The sequence below is a fragment of the Ambystoma mexicanum genome, chromosome 6p (assembly GCF_040938575.1).
Source record: "Ambystoma mexicanum isolate Mex_15411 chromosome 6p, UKY_AmexF1_1, whole genome shotgun sequence".
NCBI classification, from domain to species: domain Eukaryota; kingdom Metazoa; phylum Chordata; class Amphibia; order Caudata; family Ambystomatidae; genus Ambystoma; species Ambystoma mexicanum.
Genome location: NC_090935.1, coordinates 826,645,082 through 826,661,943, shown reverse-complemented (window position 1 = coordinate 826,661,943; position 16,862 = coordinate 826,645,082). Strand labels below are relative to the sequence as shown.

The window sequence follows — 16,862 nt, the reverse complement described above, 5'->3', positions numbered from 1 at the left end:
ACGACTCATTCATAATCCAAAAAGGGAAAGGTGGAAGAGACATTACAGCACCTCTTTACCTGAGCTGTGCAATGGGACCAGTGCCGCTTTTCAATGCAGGAACTTAGCGGTGGGGTCAGAAACTAGCCACCATACTTTCATTGGGAAAAAGGCCCCTCTAGTACCTTTGTTTAATTTAGATTATTTTCTATTCATAGTGGTAGGGGCAGGAGTTAGTCTAGATTGGGTTTCTAGACAGCAGACTCAAGTTATTTTGTAGGACATCCTGACGAGCCCCATTTTAGACTTCTTCCTTTTCTTAAGGCTAGGGCCCAGGACCATAGAGACAGATGGACTGTTTTTGTGTTAAAATAAAGAAACACTTTATCCAAAATTCCACCTTGTCTATCTTCTGATTAGGACGTACCGCAGTGTTCTTCATGTCTGGCACCTGCAATTACTTCTTCCAACTGTGAGTCACAGGTGTTGTTGTCGCAGTCATCCTGAAATAATTGTTTATCTAAGTAAAATACCTGGAATCTGGCATTAGCTTCAAATCCCTACTGTCGATACACCAAAAGCCATTGAATAATCTAATGCCCTGCTGTAAATAACTCTTTGGTAACTGTACTATGTCACCCTTGCCTCATCTGTGCCCTACATGTGTTTTAGACTTCAAATGACTTAAAGGTGAAGAATGGAGCTTGGGTATAAAGGCGGCAGCCGGGAAACAGAGCTCGTGGATTGGTCTTAGTTACATCTAATCCGCAAAACATGCACTACCAATGGAAAGGAGGCGCGGCAGGCTTATTACAGACAAGGTAGACCATCCCTGGCTGCACCGGATTAAGGGCGCTAATCAGATTCTCAGCTTATGGGACCAAAATAGAGATGCAAGAACTGGAGCAAGGCAAGACATTGAAGGCACACGTCCTTTGCCTTAGTCACAAACATGCACCGTTGCCTACATCATTGCGGACTGTCGAAAGGTGAATGACCGGATTGTTCAGGTGAGTTGGCTGCTGGCTCAATATTTATGTTGTAGTGTGCCAGTGTAAGGTTATGCGGTGTAACCGTCATCACAGCCATATGTCCTTGTTTTCTCACTGTGTTGTGAGGGAAGCAAGGTAAAGAGCAAGAATTGCACCTGACCTGTTGTGTGTGTATCTGGGGGTGTACTATTTCAGTATTTCATCAGAAATCCTCATCCTGGGGTGACTGTCTGTACCAATGGCAACATCTTTTCATAGGTACGAAATAAGGAGTAGAATCTATAGGAAGGTGTGACCATGGCAGACTTTCAAGTTTAATGTATTTTTCTGTATTATAAAGTACAGCGAATTGTCAAGGTTAAGGTTTGCTAAAATGTTGACAGTTGTATAATTGTAAGAATTTGAATTTCAGAAGGCACTAATATGTTTTTTTTAAATAAAATTGAAGTTCAATAAAAAAACAAATTAGAAAATAATGCATTGTTTCTGAAATGACATTACATTTTTTCTCATTGAGCCTTAATTGAAACTGGTTTATTGTGCTCGCTGACTTCCTCAGCATAAAGGTAAGGGCTGGGAGGATAGCTCAGGGGCAACGTGTGTGTCTTGAAAGCAAGACAACAGGTATTAAGCATGATGAATTAATAACATTACTTATACGTGGAAATAGGTGTATTACATTATGATAATGTACTGAGCCAAAAGAGGTGCTTGGACAGTCTATCATAGATGAAGGTGAGAGCACAAACATGGTATGATGTCACGCTAGCTCGCATTTTGCTTTGTCTACAATAGTGTAGTTCTTCGACACTCATGCTGTATACTTGGAATGTATTAGCACTGAAATGATTGAGATTCTTTGTATTAGAGGCCATCTCAAGGTACAAATAGCATATTATTTATTTGTATACGAGTAGATGTACTATTTAGTTCATTGGTTTTGTAAAAAGACATGTACGTCTGCACTATCTATTTCAAAGCCACCATATTAATTTCTTATGATCGCAGTGTCAGTGTAATGGACATTTGAACGTCTGCTTGTGCCGCTTTCATTGCAAGTCCGCTGTGCTCGTCCAACTAATTTGTAATGGGAATCAAGGCTGACACGTCACTTGTAAATAGCTATTTTCTATTATGGCATGGTTACTTAGAGAAGACCTTTCACGAAATAAACCATCAACATAATAAAAACAGAAAAAATAACTTTTATCCTTTGACGAAAGTAAATATCAACATTTTCTCAATAATTCAAAAGTTAGAACAATTGACATCTATAACAAATAAATCTATATATACATAAAACTCAAGTGTGATGGGATATGTGGCGAAGCGTTGTTCCTTATTCAATTCCACAACCTTTCACCAATCTACACCACATTTTGCATAGTTACCTGTTAGGACCCTCCGCACATTACTAGCTACATGACATTTGAACAACCCATCCCTTTTCCGCAGATACCAGCACCTTCACTCATGTGACGGTTGCCTGAAATTGGCAAAACATCAATGTGGTTGTAGAAGGATCAGTCCCGACACGAGAAACAAAACACGAGGTCCAGACCTTAGGATGCACGGGTTTCCAAGATATTTGCATTGCAATGCACCACAACGAACGGCACCAAGCCAGGGTGAGGCGACAGGTGGGGAGAGAGAACAGAAGGTCGCAGTATGCAGCAGCACACCAACTCGTGCCACCCCCACAACGTCTGAAATGGGGTATGTCAGCCAGCCCCACACGCCCATTCTCAGTGCAGCTCATTTCAGGGTGCAAAGCACATCAAGCGATAAGCGAATCGGAACAGCGGCCGACAGGATCAGGGTTATCATGTCTGTCTACAGAACCCGTTCGGAGAACGGGTACTTCTGCTAGTGGTACATAAAGTAAATAGCTATTACAAGTGGATAGTGACATAACAAAGCATCCCTTTGAGACAAAGCCCCACCCCAGCCATTGCAGAAGAGATTTGTCATACACAGCGGAAGAAAATACAATCTTTAATTTCAGAACATCTTCCAAGCAGTCTTGCAAACCATCATAGGCAGCTTCCACTTGCTTCCTTCAGAGGTAAACCATGACAAAAAAACCTAAAGGTGCTTGCTTCACTACACACACAAACACATATATATATATATACACACACACACACTCTCTCTCTCTTTCTGTCACGCTCTCTCTCTCACACTCTCTCTCTTTCTCTCAAACTCTCCATCTCTGCTTCTCACTTTCCCCCTTCTAAGCACATCTAGAGTCCACACCCTCTCTCCATTTCCTAAAAATAAAATCCCTTCTGAAAAAGTAAATGAACAAAAATAGAGTGATAGTGTTACACATGAGAAAGGGAAGGACCACTTTAAGACCACTTTAAAAGTCACATAAAGGACTACTTCTTCAATGATAATTGTTAATAAGCTGAAATGCAAAAAATTGTCAGATATCATATACAGCGCCATTTAGCTTAAAGAATAGCCTGTAATTGTTCTAGAAAAACATTGTTGAAGTAATGAAATATCATAAATAAAATAGCTCTGCAAACAAAGTGTTTTATTTTCTCAAAAACACTCTAAACGTATTATGAAAAAAAAACATTCCCAACTATACTTTAAAAGGATATCGCAAGTCACCTTGGACTTTTACATTGGCACATTGCCTACAGCCTTGTGTCTCTCTATCTATTCACGGAACTCGCCAGTCACTTGAAATATAGGCAAATGAAGCTGACCACAATGTAGACTGTCAAATTATGTTCTGTCAACCAGTGTAGAACCTATTCGGTTTGAATGGTGAAATCTCCAATCACCTGCAATATATGGGATAAAATACCGCCTATCATGTGGCAAGGATATCGCAGGTCACCAATGAGTTTTCGTGACCAAGTAGAGGCCCAAGGCCTAAGGCAGAGTTCCAGTATAAGGTCAGGAGATTCCAAGGTGACTTGCAATCAATATCCTTTGTAGTATGGGATGGTGTATTCTATTCCTTATAATACATGACCACACACTGTCATTCCCTTTAATACCTCACCTCTTGCAAAATAGGATGCTGTTTTTAGTAGTTTTCAAGGTGCCTGGTGCCCTCTCTGAGGAACGAACTCAGGTCCTTCAGATTATGAGACTGAATACTAATAAAAACAACAATGTAAACCCACTTTAACCAAGATTGATCATTCCTCGATATTTAATATAAATGAACCAATAATCTAAACAACAACAATCTAAATAAGAAGTGCATGTTTTTTTTTCTTTTCTTCTTTATTTCACATACACGAGCTGGCACGAGCGCAAGAGATCAAACATTAGAGAGGTGTCTGGTCTCAACGATTATTGCGAGGAGTAAAATGGCGCCTATTGTATGTGCTAAGGATATTCAAATCATATCAGCATCGTATTTGTTCATTGTATGCAGCAAGAAAGAAACGGCATGGTAGCAGTGAAAGGGGACACCGTGGATGCCCTCCTTCTCACCCCCTTTCCAATGTAATACAACGATGGGTAACTCATAATCCTGTACACTGTGAAAATGTAACAGGAACAGTGTGATCCTGTGCACAACCCATTTGCAGCCTCAAAACAACCTCAGAAAAGCATAATGCATGCAGGTGCAGCTATTCGGAAATGCTGCATGCACTATTCATGGAAATCTGCATGCCTTACCACCAACCCAGTGGATCTCTCGGAATCGGGCTGAGACCCAATATTGGTGCATGGGGTCATGCTAAGTAATGGATGCATAATGGTGGGTGCAAATCCGCCAAACGTAAAATGAAAGCCTAAAAAGAGTTGACAGTAAAGGTTTGCTATGGGGCCTTGAAACACTTGGTGTATAGGCGCATTATAAATGCCATATATTATGATATGGCCAGCAGCCTTCAAACTGGCATGCCAGCTCATCATTATATTTCTATATCTATAGGTGTGTTGAATACAAACAACAATCCTTAATTCAAAGCGTTTTGTGGGCACACCTGTTTGGCAATTGGTTCATTAGCATACATCACAAATATTCCTAAAGTGCATATAATAATGCAGAGAGATCTGATGAGCGTTCTAAATCCACTAGCAGCATCTGCCTGCAAGTGGATGCCTCGGGGAAGGGGAATCTTTGGGAAACGTGGGGATGTTCGCCTGGACCGCACTTCTTTAGCTCACGCTGCAAGTGGAAGTATGCCGAGAGGCAAGGGATGGACTACCACTTGCAGGGTAACCCCACCGCGGCCTTTATTAGGCGTGACACCTGCAGGGTTAGATGAATGTGGGCGTCTTGAAACCTTTGCCAGAGTGCAGAGTCCTTCCTTCGGGCCCATCTCTCGATCTTATACCCATTGCCCTTCCGATTCCTCTGCCCTGCCATTTCTTTCGCCTGATCCTCCTTTCTTTCATTTTCCTTCACTCGTCTTCCTGTAATTCTTCCACTGATTCTTTTCAGTGTTGCAAACTTTGTCCTTTTGATTTCCCTTCGTTTTCTGCTCATGTCTGTTCTGATTGTCAATCCTCCCTCTCCAGTGTGCCAGAGGGAGAGAAGAAAAGAGTAGGCCCCGCTCGGAGGCCTGGCCAGGGGAGAGCAAAGAACACATACGCACGCATGGATCAGGGTGTGCCCGGAACGGCCCTCGCTCGTGGCAGGTGCAGGCTTTTTTTTCCTTGCGCCAGACGTCACCGCATTCGCGGGACTTCAGGCGTACATAACATTCCTCCTTTCTTCCAACAACTTTAACCAAACATGCTATGCATAACATTGCTTACTAAACTCAACGGTGCACTCTAGTCCAACACAGATTAAGGTACTATTTATTTTGTGTTCTTCTACCACTCATTGTCTTTGAGCCTCACCGGGGCTCTTGGTGTGGCCCTTAGAGCATAGTGCTCACCTCCGGGGGCCGTCCCCAGAATTGTGTCCTGTTGTGGCTCACCTTCCTTATTTGGAGACGCCTCGTCTGGACCACCTAGCAGTTCATCTTTTTCCAGGCCCCACGGTCGACTCGGCCTCGGGTTGGTGGTTCTTGTCCTCCACCGACGGACCTACTTCCTCCGAGAGATGCTGGTTCCCATCAGTCCACATCTGTCGTGGCACGCTCTTAAACCATGAGGCGTTTCTGGTGATCTGGCACTGCCCTCATGCTGCCGTTACCATGGTTCCTTGTCGGCGAGTTACGGTCCAGGGAACCAAATCATACTTTGTGTCCAATTTTGATTTCGAGGGATTTTGTACCACCAACACCTGATCTCCTACTTGGTGTCTAGACTCATTTGCATGCCTCCTGATGCTCATGCGCTAATTTGCAGTGATCCTCCTTTGGTGGGTGCGATTGCTGTTGTAGGTGTCTGTGCCCCTGCTCGGGTGGTGCGGAATGGATGAGTTTATCACTGTCCCATACATGATATCAGCCGGTGGTAACCCCGTGGTGCTGTGGGGTGTCACTCGATAGTTCCTTAGAAATCGGTACAGATCCATCCTTCCAGGGGCTGGAGTACGCTCGTGATAGGCGGAGCACCTTGTTGAGGGTACGCATGAACCTCTCTGCGTCACCGTTGGCTTGTGGCCATGCGTGATGTGGTCGTACTGGATGTTGAGATCATCCAAGTACTTTTTTGATTTCCGCACCCTGGAAGGGCAGCCGATTGTCACTTCTGATGCGTCGCGGCAGGCCATGGGTGGCGAAGATCTTTTCGAGGACTGGTATGACCATGTCTGCAGATGTGGATGATACAATTTCTACCTCTGGGTATCGTGAGTGGTCATCGATTGCCACTACCAAGTACGTGCCCTCCTGGACAGCACAAAAGTCAATGCTGATTGCGTCCCAATTTGAGGATCCCCGCTCTGCTGCCTGAATGAGTTCGGGGTTCGGTGGAGGCAGGCCGTTACAAGTTCCACCTTGGTGTCGATGTTTGGGAACCACACCCGGTGTCAGATCCTGGCTTTGGTATTGACCATACCTTGGTGGCCTTCGTGGGCCAACGCTATTATTCTGTCTTGTAGGCTGTTGGGTATCACGATCCGTGCCCCTCTCAGGATTAGTCCTTCCTTGGTGATAGACAGGTCTTGGCGTACCGGGAACATGCCTGTGAGGAAGTCTCTGGCTTCTGGTGTGCGGTTGTGTACATTTTTTAGGAAAGACTTCCACTCGCCTGATATGATTGAGTCTTTGACCAGGTCACAGCAGGGGTCATTTTGGGTGGCTTCCACAATGGCCTTGATGCCGACCGCTTTCGGTTTCATCGTGTGGATGACCTGGCAGATGTGCTCCTCAGTTTCCTCTGCCACGATCACTTCCTTTGGCGTGGCGGCCCTCGGGTGCCTGGACAGGAAGTCCGCGGGGTTGCTGGTTCCTAGTTGGTACATTAGCTCAAATTCATATTGTTGTAAGTGTAACAGCCACTTCTCTATCCTGGCCGGGGGGTACGCAGAGGATCCTGTGAATATAGGGATGAGGGGCTTGTGGTCCGTGTATGCTTTGAACTTCCTTCCGTATAAGTAAATGTGAAAATGGCAGCACCCCCACAGTACTGTGATGGCTTCTTTTTCAATGTGTGAGTACTGTTGTTCAGTTGGAGTCAGTGAATGGGATGCATAGACAATCGGCTTTGACTCACCAGTTCGAGCTGCTTGAACCAGGATCGCCCAGAAGCCGACGGGGCTGGCATCAACGTATAGTTCCGTGGACAGTGTGGGGTTGTAATAGGCAATTGTTGTCTCGGACGAGAGGGAGGTTTTTATCCGCTCAAACGCCTCATGGCAGTCGGGACTCCAGATCCATTTTGTTTTGGATTTTGTGAGTTCTCTGAGCGGTTCGGACAATGTAGCCAGGTTGGGGATTAACCTCCCACAGTATGTCGCCATCCCCAGGAAGCTGCGTACCTCTGTAGGTATGGATGGGGGAGAGGCTTCCTTGATGGTCAGTCCTGCGGTCTCTAGCCTGCTGAGCAGCATCTCAAGGCGACGCATGTGCTCCTGTCCGTTGCCGGCATGGATGAGAATATCATCGCTGACACTGAGTACTCCAGGGATGCCCTGTATCACCTCTTGGATGGTCTGCTGGAAAACCCCAGCCGCCGAGGAGATGCCAAAACTCAGCCTTTTGTATCGGCGTAGGCCCAGGTATGTGGAAAAAGTTGGGATATATCTCGAGTCCCTATGCAGCTTTAACTGGTGATATTCAGCATTGAGATCAAACTTGGAGAACACTTTCAAGCCCGAGAGGTCCTAGATGATTTCGTCGAGTGTAGGGGTGATGTGCCGTTCCCGGTTAATTGCTGCATTGGGAAAGCGCATGTCGATGCAGAACCTCACTTTCTGGTTGCTTTGGCTTCTTTGTCACCACTATGGGAGATACCCACGGTGTCGGCCCAGTCACCTCCTCTATGGTTCCTGCCTTTTATAGCTCTCGCAGCTTTTTTTTTCGACTTGGTCTCTCATGTGGAATGACGTTCTTCTGTGCCGCACTGCTCGGGGCTGTACCGGATTCGTCGATGTGGAGCTTTATAAGTTTCCCTTTCAGGCATCCAATACCTTTGAGAAGGCTCAGGTATTTCTCAAGGTTGTTGTTGACGTCCATTGGGTCCATGATGTCATAAATGAAACCGATTAGCCCCAGGTCTTCCGCTGCATCCCCACTCAGTAGGCATTCGATGCCTGCGTCGACCTATACCTTGGATGGTAGCACTCGGTCGCCTCTGCTGAGTGTTGTTCGGAAGCATCCCACGACTGCAAGCGGGGTCTTGCTCCCGTAGGCAAATAGGAGTGTGTCCCTTTTTTTTAGGTCAGGAGGGGGGCTTAGTTTTCGGAACATGGTTACCGGCATTACGTTCACTGATGCCCCAGTGTCGATTGTCATTTGTGTCTCCTGTCCCTGTATGGCCAAGTATTTTCATCTCCTTTGCCTCTTTGCTGACACTGCACCCCTGTGTTCGAGTGCCGAGACTAGGTAGACTTTTCTCCCCTTTCTCACTTGTCCGTTTTCTGGCTCTTTCCTCACGTCGCCATTCTCATCACCTTCTTCCTGGGTGGATGAATTGCTCATTTTAATGCGGCGGGCGCTGGCCTGTTTCTTCTTTTTCTGGGCTCTTTTATCTGGTTGTGGCTGGGGGCATTGCGTTTGCCCTGACGATCTACAGACTCTCGCGTAGTGGTCCTACCGGCCGCATGCTCCACACGTGGTACCTTGCGCTGGGCAATTTCGTCTTCCATGACGAACGCCACCACAACATCCACACTCAGTGGGCCCTGGAATCCTTGACTGCCACTGAGGTGAGGTGCTTGTGTCATTTGGGTCTTCTCTCAGCTGATGGTGGGTAGCGATTTGTGCTATCGTGGTTGCAGTCGGCGTGAGCTGGAGCTTCTGCAGCGTGGTGCCCATGTGTGCCGTCCTCGCGTGCGACAGTTCTCGTTGACGCCCATACTCAAGGATTCTGGCTAAAGATATACCTTTCTCGCTTAACACCATCCTGCGTAATTTTTCAGATTGCATGCCATTAATGATTTGGCATCTAATCTCCTTTTCGACGTTGTCGAATTTGCATGAGAGTGCAAGCTTTCTGAGTCTCATGTGATATGCATCGAGCGTTTCTTTGTCCATCTGGATGGTGGTACAGAAGATGAAGATCTCGTTGTCCAAATTCGGTTGTGGCATAAAATGGGCTGTGAGAGCGTCTTTTGCTAGTTGGTAGATGTCCAAACCGTCTCCTATCACGAGCGAGTTCAAGATGCGTAGGACATCGTCACCCACGTTGAATAAGAGGTGCAACCTCATTTTCCTGGGCGTTGTGATGTTTTTGCAGTCCATTACCATATCGAACTTCTGGATCCACAGCAGCCAGCGTGGGCCCACCGAGGATGGGTCAGTATATGGATCGAACTGTCCGAACGCCACTGTTGACCCCCCTTGCTATCACAGGGGCGGCGTTGTGGGTGATAGTGTCGCCACAATCCTCAACAGCGTGCCAGGTGTGAATAGGTCTGTCGCCATGTGGCGCTGATGTTTGGCTGTTACAGATGATGTGCACGTGCTATGAAGCTTCTCACCGCTATGATCCTGTTGCCAAAGGTATGTCAATCATGCTCACTGTCTCTTCTTTGGTTTAGCTTACAGTGTAGTGTGGCCTGGTCCGGGATGAGACTGTGGGTAGTCACCAGGTGTGCACTAGAGTCCGGCATGCTCTCTTAGCATGTTCTCGCCGTTGTTGTTGTTGCATGTGCGGGGAAGAGGCAGCAGAAAGAAGGAAAAGTTTAAAAAAATATTTTTTTTGTTTTCCAGTGGGGGATGGGCCCCTGACCGTGTTTCCAAAAATGTGCCCGTGTCGAGGACTTAAGTGCTGTTAATTGTTTGCACACGCGATGCTTTGTATTTGTCCGTCCCTCGTCACCAGTGTTCAATCCTCTCTCTCTGGTGTGCTGGAGGGAGAGAGGAAAAGAGTAGGCCCCGCTCAGGAGGCCTGGCCAGGGGAGAGCAAAGAACACATACGCACAGATGGATCAGGGTGTGGCCGGAACTGCCCTCGCTCGTGGCGGGGGTGGGCCTTTATTTCCTTGCACCTAACGTCACCGCGTTCGCGGGACGTCAGGCGTACATAACACTGATCTTTCTACTCCTATTGATTTTTCCTTCCCTTATCTTCTTCTTCTACTCGTTCATATGGTACGTCTTCCGTGCTGGATTCTCTTTATGCTTGTTTCTCCTTTGCACCTCCGAAAGCCTCCTAAATCATGGTTGGCTCCCTTCTTCCAATCTAGCTGGAGGCGTCTGCGCAAGCGCAAACTTATCTGGGAAATGCCTCAGTCCATTTTTGCTCTTGCTGTCCTTTCTTCTCCTCATGCTTCCAAGGATCTGACGTTGTTACATGCTAAACAGCTTGATTAGCCAATTTCTTATTTCCTTGTTCATATTTTCCATTAATAATCTTTTATCTCCTCGCTCACCTGATCTTTCTCTCACTGTTGCTCACTCTACTTCTAGAATTGATTATCACATCTCCCTCCTCGTGCTCTCTTCTTCCTCCTCTTCTTCATCTTCTGCTGTCTCACCTGTTTTCACTCCTCTCTCTGATGGCCTATGGGGCCCATTTATCACAAGTGGCCCTTGCGTGCAGGGGACTGCCAATGTTGGACCTCCTGCATGATGCTTTCCACCTTCAGAAAGCAGAGTGGACAATTAAAGACAAAAAAAGGTAAAATCGCCTTTACTCTTTTATTTCATTCTCGTTTTTGTGAGATATGTAAATGTCGCCTGCAAATGATCCTTTGACAATGGCATTTGCATCATATTCCAATGGAATCCGATTGCTTTCAGCAGGTGCAAAATGCAGGTGGATTCCATAGAAGTGCATTTGATTTACGCCTGCATGAAAATGCACTGCAGGTGTAAAATAACGTGCTTTTGCAGGCGGAGTTGGAATGAGGGGGAGGTGATGTATTTCCCGTCCCATCTACCACTCCCCTTAAAACGATTTTTAAAAATGCCCATGAGCTGTAAAACAAATGTAAAGATCGTTGTAAGCCACTTGTGCTAATAGTTTTACTGCAGCGTGGTTTTTATAAATGGGCTTCATCATCTCTCTTGCTCCAGTGGGATAATCCAGCTGCTGCCCCGTTGGCGCTTATTCCTCTAGTACACCATGTTTCTTCCCTTATTGTACTTCGCTTTTTAAATCCTCTATTTCTTCTGGTACTTTCCCATCATCTTTCAAACATGCTCCAATTCCTACTATTTAAAAAAAAGTTATCCTTCTCTCCCTGATATCATTCTATTTCTCTTCTTCCTTTTCTGTCCAAACTCTTGGAATGCGCTGTCAATTCTATCTGTTATGATCATGAATGGATTCCAACTCTCTTCTTCCTCCTCTCCAGTCGGGCGTCCATCCCGCCACCTTTCCTGAGACTAGCATGATGAGAAGAAGTAAAAAAGTCAGAGAGGTGCAGAAGACCAAACAATCTTCTCGCTTAGTCCCCCATGGGGTGCCTACTGCTTTCGACCAGGAGGATGATTTTGGTGCATCTAGTGCTCTCTCCTGATTTTCCTCTTTGTCTTCTAGCAAAACTCTGTCTCATGGGCTGTGACATTTCCTTGCTCTTCCCCACTGCCTTTTTAGGACTCCATAAGGATCCATGCTCAGCCTCTTACTCTGTTTTCGATTGTCACTTTTATGCTGATGACTCTCAGGTCTTTTTTTTTAATGTTTTTCCTCCTCTGTTGCACTCTACTTGTCCCTTTTGGACTGTTTATGTGCGATGAAACATTGGATGCTTTCTCATTCCCTTCGCAGGAATGAGACTGTCTATTTTCTTGCCCCATTTGCCCCAACTGTCCACCTTTCTCTCGATGTTCGCAATTTAGGTGTCATTTTTTGCCTTTTCTCTTTTCCTCATTCTTATTGCTGTTACACTTTATAATATTAATTCTTCTTTATCTGCAGCAAACATTATTATTCTTACTTTTGTACTTATTTTGTGTCTCTCCCTTTCATGTTGGTATTCCAGTTTAATCTCTTGCACCTCTTCCATCTATTTTTAGTTCTGCTCTTAGCTTTTTATGCTCACTTACAGTGCTTTAAGTGGGCCAGGGCAGTGCCCAGGCAGTTTCCATAAAGGGCTCACCTCTGACTAGCCCCAGCCACGCCGACACGTCAGGCAGCCCATTTAATAATAATATCTAGTTTTATAAAGCGCTGCAAACCCACTGGTATCTAAGCGATGAAATAACAGTTTATATAATTACCCCACTCCATGGCACTAAATTTATCGACCTCAGAAGGATAAAAGTTGGCCCTGCCGGATTCGAACCTGCATGACCAGGCAGTGAACAGATGTCAGAACGAACGCTGCGCTCGCTGTATTATCTGATCGGCTCTAGCAGCGCTGCACGGTTAAAGGGCTGCCTGCAGGCATCAGCACTACAGATTAGACAAAAGAAAAGGCATTGCCTCTTCTTTTTCTAATTCGAAGTGCTGACAGCTGCAGTCAGCCCTTTAACTGTGCAGAGCTCCTCAGTTAAAGCGATTCCTATTGCATTTTGGGTCCCCAGCCCCCCCCTGTTTCCAAGTTAAGAATAACAAACAGCAAGCAGCTCTCTCACTGCTGAGTGTTGTAGGCAGAAAATGAGAGCTGGGGCGCACTGGTGTCACACCTTTGATGCGCCGAGCCTCTACTTTTGTTTTTTCATCACAGGCTCCGAGCCTGTGATTTGAAACAAAAAGGAGGGCCTGGGCGCCCAAAAGGTAATAATACCAGTGCTCCCAGCTCTCCTGCTCTTAACAGCCCGGTCTCCCCCATCAGTCGATATGTGGCTCTCGTTAGGGGGCGTGGCCTAAGTGCACCTGTACCTAGGCCATGCCCCTTAACGAGAGCCCCCCTCAATTTTGCATCCCACGTAAAGCACTGCTTACTTCCATCGTGTTCTCATTGCTCCATCTTTAGCACCATTTATTTTTCATCAGTTTCCTGCTTGTCTGCAGTTGCGTTTCTTGTGTGGTGTGTTTAAATCCATCTATGGTCTTGGCCCTCCATATTTCTCCTCTTTGATTTCAGTCTTTGTCGTTGGACGAACAGTTCCCTCTTTTTTCTTTTTCTATTCTGCTCAATATTGCCTTCACTTCAAGCTTAGCTTCTTGCATTCTAGGGAATATTTGTACTTCAAGTTGTTCTTTTTGTAGATTACTCTGATCTTTTTCTCTAACTGTTTATTTATCTACGTACAGTGATTCAGCAGAAACGCTTTACAAATTCCAATACGTAAATAAATCAATAGGTATTGATTCGGTTTAAAGCCTGCAATGTAGAGGAAGACAATTCAGAGGATCCATTGATTGTGCATGTACAATGACGCATGTGCCTGCTGAGGTCTACCGGCGGCGTTATGAGTAATACAGTACAGTAAAGCTTGTGTGAAGTTGAAGAACCCTTATAGGCCTCCAACTAATCATTATTTGTTCGAAAAAATATATATTTTTGAAGGTAAATGGTTTGAGCGCTTTCTTTAGGTGCAGTAAATTAGGAGATTCCCTCAGTTTAAAAAACAGTTAATGCAATGTACCAGCATCACATCTTGAGAAACAATTAATCCATATGTGCTTTTCCGAGCTATAGGATTGCCAGTTGCAGCAGATCTTTGCGGCCTAGCACCCACATACTGACGAAAAGGGTGAGCTTTTTTTGGCAAACGGCTTGTAATTTCCAGTGTATGGCTTCCATATGAATCCATTGCAGGGCAATTAGGACAAACAATCACTTATTGTGCCTGTTATTAGACCTGCTGGAGCAACCCGGATGCCTTTTAATGACTTTGGGCACAACTTGGACAGAGCTGGAAGATGCAGCGGTAATGCTATTACCAGCGCATTTACTGCTCCAACCAATCTCAAGTTGGGCGGAAAATGGGAGTTTTAACTCCAGCTTAACTCCAGCTTTTTTTCGGGAGGTAAAAATCACAATTTTCCACCCATTTTCAGTGCTATTAGCGTGGTGCTAATAGCGCCAAGTTTGGAATGGTGATTTACCTCCCCACTGCAACTTGGAATCTCGTGCAAATTGTGCGAGACCGAGTTGCAGTAACGCTAATAGCGTTGGGTGGTATCCCAGCGCAATTAGCGGTGGGATATGGCCCAAACCCTGATGATGCCCTTTGACTCATGCAAGTATATGTTTCTGTATGTTTCTGTAGCTCGCCAAAACTAAATTCAATATCGTGTTCCGTCATGACTGCAGTCAGCTACAGCCCATCTCTGCACTTGCGAATAGTCGTATATGTGGTTCTTGGTGTACTACACAGTCGACGCATGCACAGAATGTTTTTAAGCAGCTGTCCCAGACCACCCAATATGCCCCACAAAGCCATAATCCTGCTGCTGACGTGGTGAGGAATCGGATGTGCAACTATACCCAGCTACCATGCCACCCCACCAAGGTTGCCATACATAGAAGTGCCCCTGCTGATGGGATGGTAGGGAAATGCCTGTGAACTGCACTTTCACAGAATGCCATTTGGTGAGGGTAGAATAGCCAAAGCTTTTTTGATTTGTAATACTACACTAAAATGAGACAGGCAATTCCGTTTCTGAAAGTGAGGTCTGTTAATCTGAACCCCCTTTTGTCAATGCTCCATGCCAAAATTATAGTGCATGCATGTAGTTTTGCTGTAGCCAATCAACTGACAGCCCCAGCTCTGCACTGACACAGAGCAGGTTGAAAGGTCACATGTGCATTCCCGACTGCTGCAGATTCACAACGTTCATGTAGACAAAGGTGGCTTTTTAACTATCTGCAACTCTAATTTAAAGTATAATAAAAGTGTAATTTAGGCAGTTTGGTAGTATGTAAATCTTTACATATAAGCATGCCTGGGTTGGCATGGTGACTGCCCAAACCACACAATTTTAAAGCCACTGCAGCTTGGTATCGCACTAGTGTCAGCTCTGTGAGGACGGCCCAGCTAAAACAGGATTAATATGGATTAGTGTCTAGTCTGACAGTCTCTTCTACAGCCATGTGGAAAAAATGCTAGAATGTAGCCCCAGTGACTGCTGCGTAACACCATCCCAAGGGCACCGAACCTTCACCAGGAAGTCCCATGAGGGCCAGTGCCTCAAAGGCAGCACTAAAATAGCAAAGCCACTCTCACACCAAGGTGCTAACCACTGGAGCCCTTTTGAAGTCAGCAAGCATGGAAAGAGGGCAGAGTTAGAGTAGCTAGAATGGAATGCTGGGCTGAGATCCGGGTTCCACCATCTTGGTTTCTCTTAGGGCTCTCTTCCTTTTCCTGAATCCCGCATTTCCTACAGAGAAGGCAATCTGGGTATTATGTCATAAGGCAAAGGGCACTTGTTATAACAGAGATTAGACTTCTTACAGCAGACTTGCTTTGGACCGATCCCATGTGGAATTTTGCCTTTAAAAGGAGAGGAGCACCCTCAAATTCTTTGATTCATGTTTGGACTCTTGCAAGAAAAAGGAGGGTTCACTGGACCTCTGTTGGACATACTGGCTACTTCAATGTCCTCTGCCATAGAAGTGAAGACGGAAAGCATCCAAGGCAGAAGTAAGCTCTGTCCCCTAACCATCCCGAGGGAACATTCGGGTGACTTCTGAGGGACAAAGGCCTCACTGTGGGTTAGGTCTCTGTTCACTGGTGGTGAAGTTACCCCTGTAGGTGCCAGCCAACGTCCTGGAGTGGGAGCGCAGAACATAAAGATTCAGCTTGTCCTGGTGTCCATGGACTAGGAGTCAGAGCAACCCAGAAGTCCGAGAGCAAATGGAATCCTGTTTCATGGCATTGAGCTGCTTAGGTCGCAATCAACACCCTTCCAGCTCACACAGAACCCGCAGTGCTGGTTTTTGCACTCTCCAAACTTTGAGTCGCTTACCTGCTTCCTCAAGCTGTCTCAACACCATCCAACACCAGTGAAACGTACCACTGGATGCTGTGGAAGCATCTAACTTGCTGCGCTGCAAGTACCATCTTCACCTAACAGAACACCATCCTGACTAACTGACCGCCGACTCAACCCACTGCAGGCCATCATTTCACACGCTGACTCAACCCAACAGAAGGATTGTTGTGGCCCAACTCGACCGCCGACTCGAATTGTTGTGATCCATCAACTCACATAATCTCGAGTGCCAACACGATCACACAGAGACCCGTCTAGAATCCAACTTGATGCTGATTTTCGCTGCTCGATCAACATGACTCGCTCTCTCTTGATACTGACTTGATGGCAGGAAAGTGCATATGAGCACAGCTCATTGTTGTTGAGCACCCTAGACAAATAATTAAGGTACTGTGAATAGGCCCTGTGCCCCTGATCCACTTTAGGCACCATATTGACTTTTAAGCTCCCATTCTCTACCTTTATCGTCAATAAAATTTGAACATGGACATTGTTGCCCGATCTCATTACCTAAAC

General features: G+C 45.8%; 1 protein-coding gene across 2 annotated transcripts in view; it reads left to right on the top strand.

Annotated features, from left to right (window-relative positions):
- Positions 1–784: 784 nt before the first annotated feature.
- LOC138510049 (uncharacterized) overlaps positions 785–16,862 on the top strand; it is a 731,668-nt gene continuing 715,590 nt past the window's right edge. Inside the window, exon 1 of one of the 2 annotated variants that reach the window (XM_069625467.1) lies at positions 785–989. The gene's annotated coding sequence lies outside the window, so the exon portion shown is untranslated. The remainder of the gene's footprint in view (positions 990–16,862) is intronic. The other variant, XM_069625466.1, reaches the window with a different exon arrangement.